Source organism: Arachis stenosperma, chromosome 10 (genome assembly GCF_014773155.1).
Source record: "Arachis stenosperma cultivar V10309 chromosome 10, arast.V10309.gnm1.PFL2, whole genome shotgun sequence".
NCBI lineage: Eukaryota > Viridiplantae > Streptophyta > Magnoliopsida > Fabales > Fabaceae > Arachis > Arachis stenosperma.
In genome coordinates, this window is record NC_080386.1 from 53,147,190 (window position 1) to 53,157,710 (window position 10,521).

Consider the following 10,521-nt stretch of genomic DNA (forward strand, 5'->3'; position numbering starts at 1 on the left):
AAAGAGGTGGTACAAAAGGAGGTAATGAAGCTGTGGCAGGTAGGGGTGATTTACCCAGTCTCAGATAGTCCATGGATAAGTCTTGTCCAAGTAGTTCCCAAAAAATGAGGCATCACTGTGGTGCCTAATGAGAGGAATAAACTCATCCCTACAAGAACACTCACGGGATGGAGAATGTGCATTGACTACCGAAGGCTCAATGAAGCTACAAGAAAGGACCACTTTCCACTTTCCTTCATGGACCAGATGTTGGAGAGACTTGCAGAACATGCATACTATTGCTTCCTGGATGGTTACTGTTCCGAGGGTTACCTGAAACGTGTAGCTCGGTCGTCTGGCAAGACCCGAGGTAGGGGTACCGTGACCCGAGCTTGGTGTGCTGAGCGGCTGGGGGTTGTACCTGCAATGACACTCCGATGCTTAAGTTAGCATGGGTCCAAGCAGATATTGAGTAGAATTAGAGTATGAGTTATACCTGGGTGCTCCAGTGTATTTATAGTGGTTGGCCGTGATCTTCCCTGGATAAGATATTCTTATCTTATCTTATCTTTTGGGAGTTTTATCTCTATCTTTGCGGAACCGCCTCTTCTAGGCCTATTTCGGCCTTTAGGTTTTGGGCTGCGTTCCTTTTGATGGGCCTTCCTTGCTATGATGTCCGAGGTCCGACCTTTAGGCGTGGGCCTTTGGAGGAGGTCGGACCTTCTGCGAACTTCCCGAGTTTGGAGAGCTCGGTCAGGGTATGAACAGTGCCCCTGTCCGAGTTCGTCCTTTTGAGAGGTCGAGCTCGGGCATAGTCGTATTTTCAAAATTTTGAAAATGGCCGTTTCAGCTTTTATTGCTTTTTACCGTTTCTCCTCGATTTCCGTTCGGGCTCTATGAAGGCTTTATTTATTTGCCCCTTTCCTCATTTTCTTTGTTTATTCTGTTCCCTTTCCCTTTTTCTGGGTTTTTCGCCACCTCTCTTTCGAGCATCTTCCTTCTTTCTCTCTGTTCTTCTTCTCCGATTCTTTCTGTGCGTTGTTTTTCGGGGTTTCCTCTGCGCCGCTGTTTTCGTTCTTCTTGCATCGGAGCTCGTCGTCTTCTTCCTTTCTTCCAGGTTTGTTTCTCGTCTTTACTTTCGCTGTGCACATATGCTTTTGTTTCTTTTTCTTCTATGCTGGGGTTGCCCCGAAAAGAGGTGCCGCCATTGTTTTGGTTGTTTGTATGTGGGGGGGGCTCTTTTCTCTTGGTACTTTGTTTTCGGGTTACTACATTTTTTCTTCTAAAAGAACTTTTGTTTTCTTGCTTCTGCTGAATGGGTTTTTTGCTGTCTGCCTATTATGTGATTTTTGGCTTGCTGTTGTATTCTTCTTTGTAGGCAAGATTTTTATGTCTCGAAAGGTGTTTCAAGCAATGTCGACCAAGATTCCGAGTGGTCTTGGTTGGGTAGATCCTGTTCCTCTAAGGGTCCCTTCTGTTGTAGATTCTGAGTATCTAGTTAGGTTCCGTAGGGAGTGTAGTATTTGTGAGAACAGGGAGTCTGAGCGGGATTATGAGCTAGTAGCCCCGGAGTCCGAGGAGAGAGTGTGCTTCCCGCCTTTAGAAAGTTCCGAGAAGCTATTCTTTTATGCTTACGATTGTTTTTTCTCTAAGCTGGGTGTACGACTTCCTTTTACCGACTTGGAGTCCGAGGTCCTTTGGTCTTGTAACCTTGCCCCTACGCAACTCCATCCAAATTCTTGGGCGTTTTTAAAGCTGTTTCAACTTTTGTGTCAGTTTTTGGGCGTCTCCCCTTCTGTTTCTCTTTTTTCCTATCTGTTCGTGTTGACGAAGCCGGGGTCGGGTGCTGGGAAGGTGTCCTGGGTCTCTTTTAGGGCTAACCTGGGAAAGAAGTTTTGTACCTTGTATGATGAGTCGTTTCATGATTTCAAGAACTACTACTTCAAGGTCCGGACTGCTGGAGATGTCCGACCTTTCTTTCTAGATGAGAGTGGGGAGCCTTCTTTTCCTCTTTGTTGGCAGGAGAATGTAGTGTCGGTTAAGTATACTTTTGAGAGTCTAGATGAGGTGGAGCAGGCTTTTGTGGGTGTGTTGAGCAGTTTGTGGGGTCGGGCACCTCACTTGGATACGAAGAAAATGTTGGGAGATCCAAGCCTTCTCCGTTCCGAGTTAGGTAGTTCCCGACCTCTTTGAGATTTTATCTTAGTATTTTGGCTTCGTTTTGGAGGTTTTTCTGTTGTGATAATCCCTTTCTTTTGTTTCTGCAGAGATGTCTTCTCAGGCTGATTCCATGAAGTTCCTTCGTCGGTCGAAGAAGTCTGCGGCTGCTCGGAATATCGAGGCTGAGGCTTCTGCCCGATCTTCTCCGCAGAAGACTACCGTGGGTGTTCAGACTCGGTCGAAGACCATTCCGACTCCTCAGTTCCGAGCTATCACTCAAGATCCTCCGACCTCCGGACCCGGTCACCTTTCCCCGTCTTCGACCTCGGGTCCTCCCCCCAAGAAACAGAAGACCTCTCAAGAGCTTGCCGGTTTCAATGATAAGGATTTTGACGCTCTTGGTTGGATTGAGCAGCACATTCTCCCCCAGACCTTTATTTCTACTGATGATGCGTCTATGGAGCATCACTTTCAGTATATGGCGCGGAGCTGTGTTCGGATGGCTAGTCTTCATGCCGCTATTGCTCGGGAGTTCAAGAAAGCTCCCCTTGGGGCGACCAGCTCCCGACTTGAGAAGGCACGGTCCGAGCTTGATAAGATTAGTCAACTGAAGGCTGCCAGGATTACTGAGCTGGAGGCCTCTTTGGAGGAAGAAAACTAGGGCCACCGCGGCTGTGGTGGCGGCGAAGACATCTGAGGAGATGGCGAGGGTGGCGACGGAGAACTATACTAAGCTGTATGCCGAGCTTGTGGAGACGAAGGAGAAGTTGCAGTCTGCTCGGGATGATTTTTACGAGCTGGAAGATAATGTGGCCAAGGGTATGGATGCTATGTTTGTGAATTTGAGGGATCAGGTCCGGGTTCTTGCTCCCGACCTGGATCTGAGCTTATTCAGTACGGAAAACATTGTTGTGGAGGGAAAGATTGTTCCTGCTCCAGCCGAGGATGAGGTTCCGGTGTCCGACCACAAGGCTCCGGTGTCCGACCCCGAGGTTCCGGTTGTGAACCCGACTTCACCTTTGGCTGAGGATAGATCTGGTGTGGAGGTTTCAAACCGGGATGAGGTTGCCGTCGATGCAGTCCCGATATCTATGTTTCAGCCTGCTGTCGATGTGGAGTCCGGAAAGGGCCTCGATCCTCTGTAATCTTGTACTTCTTGGTGTTTTGCCCGACCTGTGGGCTCTTCTGTTTTTGGATGGTTTCTGTTGAACGCTTTGGACACCTTTTGTTTTATTTAGCTACTTGTAGTAACTTTATTATGTGGTGTTTTTTGTTCGCGCTTGACTTTTTGTTTCCGCTTTTGTGCTTTTTAGTCGTTTTCGGATAACAACTTTTTAGCTAGCGTTTTGACTTCTTGTTTTCGCTTTTGTGCTTTTTAGTTGTTTTCGATTAACAACTTTTTAGCTAGCGTTTTGACTTTATGTTTCCGCTTTCGTGCTTTTTAGTTGTTTTTCGGATAACAACTTTTTAGCTAGCGTTTTGACTTCTTGTTTTCGCTTTTGTGCTTTTTAGTTGTTTTCGATTAACAACTTTTTAGCTAGCGTTTTGAAACTTCTTTCGATTTCGTTCTTTTCGCTTGTACTTTTTAGTTGCTTTTTGTAAAGCAACTTTTTAGTAAGCGTTTTTCGAAATCCTGGTTCTTGCCGTTTTAAGGCTTCTTTCTTGGGCCGAGCTTTTTCTCGGACATCGGGTGCTCGAGTACCTCCTTTTTGTTAGGTCCGACTTTGTTGTTGGTCGGTCCTTTTGAGTTATTTCTGTAATCTCTTTTTATTTGGCTTTTTGAGCCATTTTAGAGTTACTTTATAACTCTTTGTTAGGTCCGACTTCGTCGTTTGGTCGGCCTTTTTAAGTTATTTTTGTAACCTCTTTTTTATTTGGCTTTTCGAGCCATTTCAGAGTTACTTTATAACTTCTCACATTAATTTGAACCTCGTCGCTTTATCTTTGCCGACCTTGTATGGTCTCTTGGCAAATGATTTTTTGCGTTTTGCCGAGCATAAATTAATGCGCCTTGGTGGGGTACTTTCTAGGATTTGCTTCATCATGAGGAAGAGAAAATAGAGAAATTTGATTAGTATTAAAAAGAAAGAATATTTACAAAGTGTTTACCCTTTAGGTCGGGTATCCTACTTAACCGGGTGTCTCATTAAAAAACCCTTGTAGGGAAAAAGAGTACACCTCGGGTTAAGTTTTTCTAGCTGTAGTACCGTCTTAGATTACAGGCGTGCCAGGTCCTGGGCAGCTCATTGCCTTCTAGGTCGGATATTTTGTAGTAGCCTGTCCCTAAGACTTCTGTTACCTTGTAGGGCCCTTTCCAATTTGCGGCCAGCTTTCCTTCTCCCGACTTTGTGTTCCGATGTCATTTCGGATTAGAATCAGGTCGTGACTGGAGAAGCTTCGCTTTATTACCTTTTGATTGTATCTGAGGGCCGTTCGCCGTTTTAAGGCTTCTTCTCGGATTCGGGCTCTTTCTCGGACCTCGGGGAGGAGGTCGAGTTCTTCCCTTTGTGCCTGTGGGTTGCCTCTTTCGTTGTAGAAGATGACTCTGGGCGACCCTTCATCTATTTCGATAGGAATCATTGCCTCCATCCCGTAAGCTAGCCGGAATGGGGATTCTCCCGTTGTAGAGTGCGGGGTTGTCCGATATGCCCATAGTACCTGGGGGAGTTCGTCGGCCCACGCCCCTTTGGCCTCTTGGAGTCTTCGCTTTAACCCGGCCAAGATGACTTTATTTGCAGCCTCTGCTTGTCCATTGGCTTGTGGGTGCTCGACCGATGTGAATTGCTGTTTGATTTTTAGTTCGGCCACCAAGTTCTGAAAACTTGTGTCCGTGAACTGTGTTCCATTGTCTGTTGTGATGGAGTAGGGGACTCCGAACCTCGTGACGATGTTTTTGTATAGGAATTTACGGCTTTTCTGAGCCGTAATAGTGGCTAAGGGTTCGGCTTCGATCCACTTTGTGAAGTAGTCGACCCCTACTATGAGGTATTTGACTTGCCCCGGTCCTTGTGGAAACGGGCCGAGTAGGTCGAGTCCCCATTTTGCGAAGGGCCATGGCGCAGTGATGCTGATAAGGTCTTCGGGCGGTGCCTTGTGAAAATTGGCGTGTTTTTGGCAGGGGGGGCATATTTTCACAAACTCTGTCGCGTCTCTTTGTAAGGTCGGCCAGTAGAACCCGGCCCTGACTACTTTCTTGGATAGTGCCCGAGCTCCGAGATGGTTCCCACACATGCCTTCGTGGACTTCTTCGAGGACGCCCTTTGTTTCTGAGGTCGGAACGCACCTAAGGAGGGGGTTTGAGAATCCTCTTCTGTATAATACGTCGTGAATTAGCGTATAATTCTGGGCGTCCTTTGTAAGCCTTTTAGCTTCTTTTCTTTCTATGGGGAGAGTTCCTGACTTCAGGTAGTTGAGTATGGGGGTCATCCATCCTTGTTGTTGGTTGGATATATTTAACGTTTCTTCCTCTCTTAGCACGGAGGGAGATTGTAGGGTTTCTTGGAGAAGACTTCTGTTGTTGCCTCCGGGCTTGGTGCTAGCGAGCTTCGAGAGGGCGTCTGCCCGGGCATTTTGTTCCCGAGGTATGTGCTGGATTTGTATTTCCGGGAATTGTCGTAATTGTGCCTGTGTTTGGTCCAGGTATTTTTTCATAGTAGGGTCTTTGGCCTGGTAACTTCCATTTACTTGTGATGTGACGACCTGGGAGTCGCTGAAGATCGTGATTCTCTGGGCTCCGACCTCTTCGGCTAGCTTTAGTCCTGCTAGTAGGGCCTCGTATTCGGCTTGGTTGTTTGAAGCCTGGAACTCGAATTTTAAGGATAGCTCTATCCGTGTTCCTTGGTCGCTTTCGAGTATAACACCGGCTCCGCTTCCAGTTTTGTTTGAGGACCCGTCGACATACAGATTCCACGAGAGTGGGGTTCCCGGGGTCTCAGTATATTCTGCGATGAAGTCGGCTAGATATTGAGATTTTATGGCAGTCCGGGCTTCATAGTGGAGGTCGAACTCGGACAGTTCCACCGCCCATTGTAGGATTCGTCCTGCCATGTCTGTTTTTTGTAGGATGTGTCTCGTGGGTTGGTTCGTCCGGACTTTGATGGTGTGGGCTTGAAAGTAGGGACGGAGCCTCCGAGCCGTGAATACTAGGGCGTAGGCGAATTTCTCTATTTTCTGATAGTTTAATTCGGCCCCTTGTAGTGCCTTGCTTACGAAGTATATGGGGTGTTGTCCTTGGTCATTTTCTCGTATTAATGCTGAAGCAACTGCCCGATGTCCGACCGAGAGGTATAATACGAGCTCTTCCCCTTTTAAAGGTCGGGTTAGGATTGGTGGCTGCCCGAGGAATTCCTTGAATTCTTGGAAGGCTTTTTCGCACTCCGGGGTCCATGAGAAGGGTTTCCCTTTCTTTAGGAGTGAGTAGAGAGGTAGTGATTTTATCGCTGATCCTGCCAAGAATCTTGATAGGGCGGCTAGCCTTCCATTTAGTTGTTGTACTTCTTTGACACACGTCGGGCTCTTCATTTTGAGTATCGCTTGGCATTTGTCCGGGTTTGCTTCGATGCCTCTTTGAGTCAGCATGAAGCCTAAGAACTTTCCGGCTTCTGCGGCGAAGGTGCACTTGGTCGGGTTAAGTCTCATGTTGTGTTTCCTGAGGGTGCCGAAGACACTTGTGAGGTCGGGAACCAAGTTTCTGTCTTCTTGTGTCTTTACCAGCATATCGTCGACGTACACTTCTAGCTGTAGCCCGATGTGCTCTGAGAATACTTTGTTCATTAGCCTCTGGTAGGTTGCCCCGGCGTTCTTCAGCCCGAAGGGCATTACTACGTAGCAGTAGTTTGCCCTTGGGGTTATGAACGAGGTCTTTTCTTGGTCGGGTCCGTACATCGGGATTTGATTGTATCCCGAGTATGCATCCATGAAGGAGAGATATCTGTAGCCTGAGGCTGCGTCGACTAAGGCGTCGATGTTTGGTAGTGGATATGGGTCTTTGGGGCAGGCTTTGTTGAGATCCGTGTAATCGACGCACATCCTCCATTTTCCGTTGGGCTTTTTTACCAGGACCACGTTTGCGAGCCATAGGGGATATTTTACTTCCCTAATGAATCCTGCATCTAGCAGTGCTTGTACCTGTTCTTCTATTGCCTGCATGCGCTCGGGTCCGAGCTTCCGGCGTCTCTGTTGGGCGGGTCTGGATCCCGGGTATACTGATAGCTTATGGCACATCAGGTCGGGACTTATGCCTGGCATGTCGGAGGCCTTCCAGGCGAAGAGGTCGGAATTCTCCCTTAAGAGGGTTATGAATTCCTCCTTTAGGCCTGCTTCGAGGTTTGCTCCAATGTTTGTTACTTTTTCAGGTGTGTTCCCGATTTGGATCCTTTCGGTTTCTCCCTCTGGTTGTGGCCGAAGGTCTTCTCGGGTTTGAACTCGCCCGAGTTCTATTGTGTTGACTTCTTTCCCTTTTAGGCTTAGACTTTCGTTGTAGCATCGCCGTGCTAATTTTTGGTCGCCTTTTAGGGTGGCGATTCCCTTTGCGGTAGGGAACTTCATACAGAGGTGTGGGGTTGAGACCACAGCTGTCAGTCTGTTTAGGGTTGGTCGCCCAATGAGGGCATTGTATGCTGAGGCAACGTCGACTATAATGTAGTCGATGCTTAACGTTTTAGATTGCTCGCCTCTTCCGAAGGTAGTGTGTAGCGAGATGTATCCTAAGGGGTGGATCGGGGTGTCCCCTAGCCCAAATAGGTCGGAGGGATAGGCCTTTAGCTCTTTTTCTTCAAGTCCGAGCTTGTCGAAGGCCGCTTTGAACAGGATATCTGCTGAGCTTCCTTGGTCAATCAGGGTTCGATGTAAGTTGGCGTTTGCTAGGATAATGGTGATCACCATAGGATCGTCGTGGCCGGGTATTATCCCCTGAGCATCTTCTTGGGTAAATGAGATGGTTGGCAGCTCGGGCAGGGGATTGTCTTCTCGGACATGATAGATCTCTTTGAGGTGTCTTTTTCGCGAGGATCTGGATGTTCCTCCGCCTGCAAAACCTCCGTTTATCATGTGTATGTGCCTTTCAGGGTTACGCAGGGTCTGTTCGGCCCGATCCTCGTTATCTCCCCTCCTTCTCTTTTTGGTCTCTTCTCCTTTCTCCGCTATGTATCTGTCGAGTTTTCCTTCTCTGGCTAGCTTTTCTATAACATTCTTCAGGTCGTGACAGTCATTAGTAGAATGACCGTAGAGCTTGTGGTATTCACAGTATTCGGACCGATCTCTCCCCGCTCTCTTGTGTTTTAAAGGTCGGGGCGGTGGGATTTTTTCGGTGTGGCATACTTCTCTGTAGACGTCTACCAGGGAAACTCGGAGGGGAGTGTAGCTATAGTACTTCCGTGGTTTGTCCGAGTTGGACTCTTCTTTCTTTTTCTGTTCTCGATCTCGGTCTCGGGGTGGGTAGGTTGATTCCTTCCTAGAAGAGTCTCTTAGCTGGGAGGTTTCCTCCATGTTGATATATTTTTCTGCCCGCTCTTGCACCTCGTATAAGGAGGTCGGGTATCGTTTGGATAGGGATTGGCTAAATGGTCCTTCTTTTAGGCCGTTTGCTAGTCCCATGATGGCTGCTTCAGTGGGCAAGTGTTGTATGTCCAGGCAGGCTTTGTTGAATCGCTCCATGTATTCTCGGAGAGTTTCTTGGTTACCCTGTTTGATCCCGAGTAGACTGGGGGCATGTTTTGCCTTGTCCTTTTGAATAGAGAACCTTGTTAGGAATTTTTTGGTTAGGTCCTCGAAGCTAGAGATTGATCCTGGTGGCAGGTTGTCGAACCACTTCATGGCCGACTTGGTGAGAGTGGTAGGGAAGGCTTTGCACCGAATCGCGTCGGAGGCGTCGACCAGGTATATTCTGCTTCGGAAGTTGCTGAGGTGGTGACTTGGGTCGGTGGTGCCGTCGTAGAGATCCATATCAGGTGGTTTAAAGTTTCGCGGTACCTTCTCCTTCATGATCTCTTGCGTGAAGGGATCATGGTTGTTTTCGGGGGTGGTGTCGCGTTCCGTCCGGTCTTTCAACTCGGCCTCTATCTTCCGCAGCTTTTCTTCTAACTCTCTGCGCTTGCGAGCTTCCCTTCTCAAATCTTGTTCAGTTTCTTTCTGCTTTTTTATGTCCTCTTCGAGTTGTTTCAGTCGGTTTTGCTGTGCCCGTACTGCTTCTAGAATTCCTGAGCTCTCTTCTTTTTCGGGATTTTGTGGATTTTTGTTTGGAAGTGATGTCTTTGGGCGATTCTGTTTGTTTCCTCCTGGAGTGCGTGGTGATAGAGGGCTGTCCGGTCGTTCTCCGGTGTCAATTTCCTCTTCTTGTTCTGATGTAGCGTGGTTATTGTTGGGAGGGTCGTCCGCCATGGTAAAGGGATGACTTCCAGGGTCCCCGGCAATGGCGCCAATGTTCCGAGGGTTACCTGAAACGTGTAGCTCGGTCGTCTGGCAAGACCCGAGGTAGGGGTACCGTGACCCGAGCTTGGTGTGCTGAGCGGCTGGGGGTTGTACCTGCAATGACACTCCGATGCTTAAGTTAGCATGGGTCCAAGCAGATATTGAGTAGAATTAGAGTATGAGTTATACCTGGGTGCTCCAGTGTATTTATAGTGGTTGGCCGTGATCTTCCCTGGATAAGATATTCTTATCTTATCTTATCTTTTGGGAGTTTTATCTCTATCTTTGCGGAACCGCCTCTTCTAGGCCTATTTCGGCCTTTAGGTTTTGGGCTGCGTTCCTTTTGATGGGCCTTCCTTGCTATGATGTCCGAGGTCCGACCTTTAGGCGTGGGCCTTTGGATGAGGTCGGACCTTCTGCGAACTTCCCGAGTTTGGAGAGCTCGGTCAGGGTATGAACAGTTACTTAAGCTACAACCAGATTGTAGTTGACCCAAAGGATAAGGAGAAAACATCTTTTACTTGCCCATATGGGGTCTTTGCTTATAGACGCATGCCCTTTGGTTTGTGCAATGCACCTGCCACTTTCCAAAGATGCATGTTGTCTATCTTTTCAAAACATGATTGAAAAATTCATTGAGGTTTTTATGGATGATTTTTTAGTGTTTGGTGACTCTTTCCGTAATTGCTTACACCATCTTGCCTTGGTACTAAAAAGATGCCAAGAAACTAATCTAGTTTTAAACTTGGAGAAATGTCATTTTATGGTAACCGAAGGGATAGTCCTTGGCCACAAGATCTCTAATAAAGGCATAGGGGTGGAAAGAGCTAAGGTGGAAGTAATTGAGAAATTACCTCTACCCAATAATGTTAAAGCAATTAGGAGCTTCATGGGACATATTCGGTTTTACAGAAGGTTCATTAGAGTTTTTTCAAAAATTGCTAAACCTTTGGGTATCTACTTGTCTCTGATGTA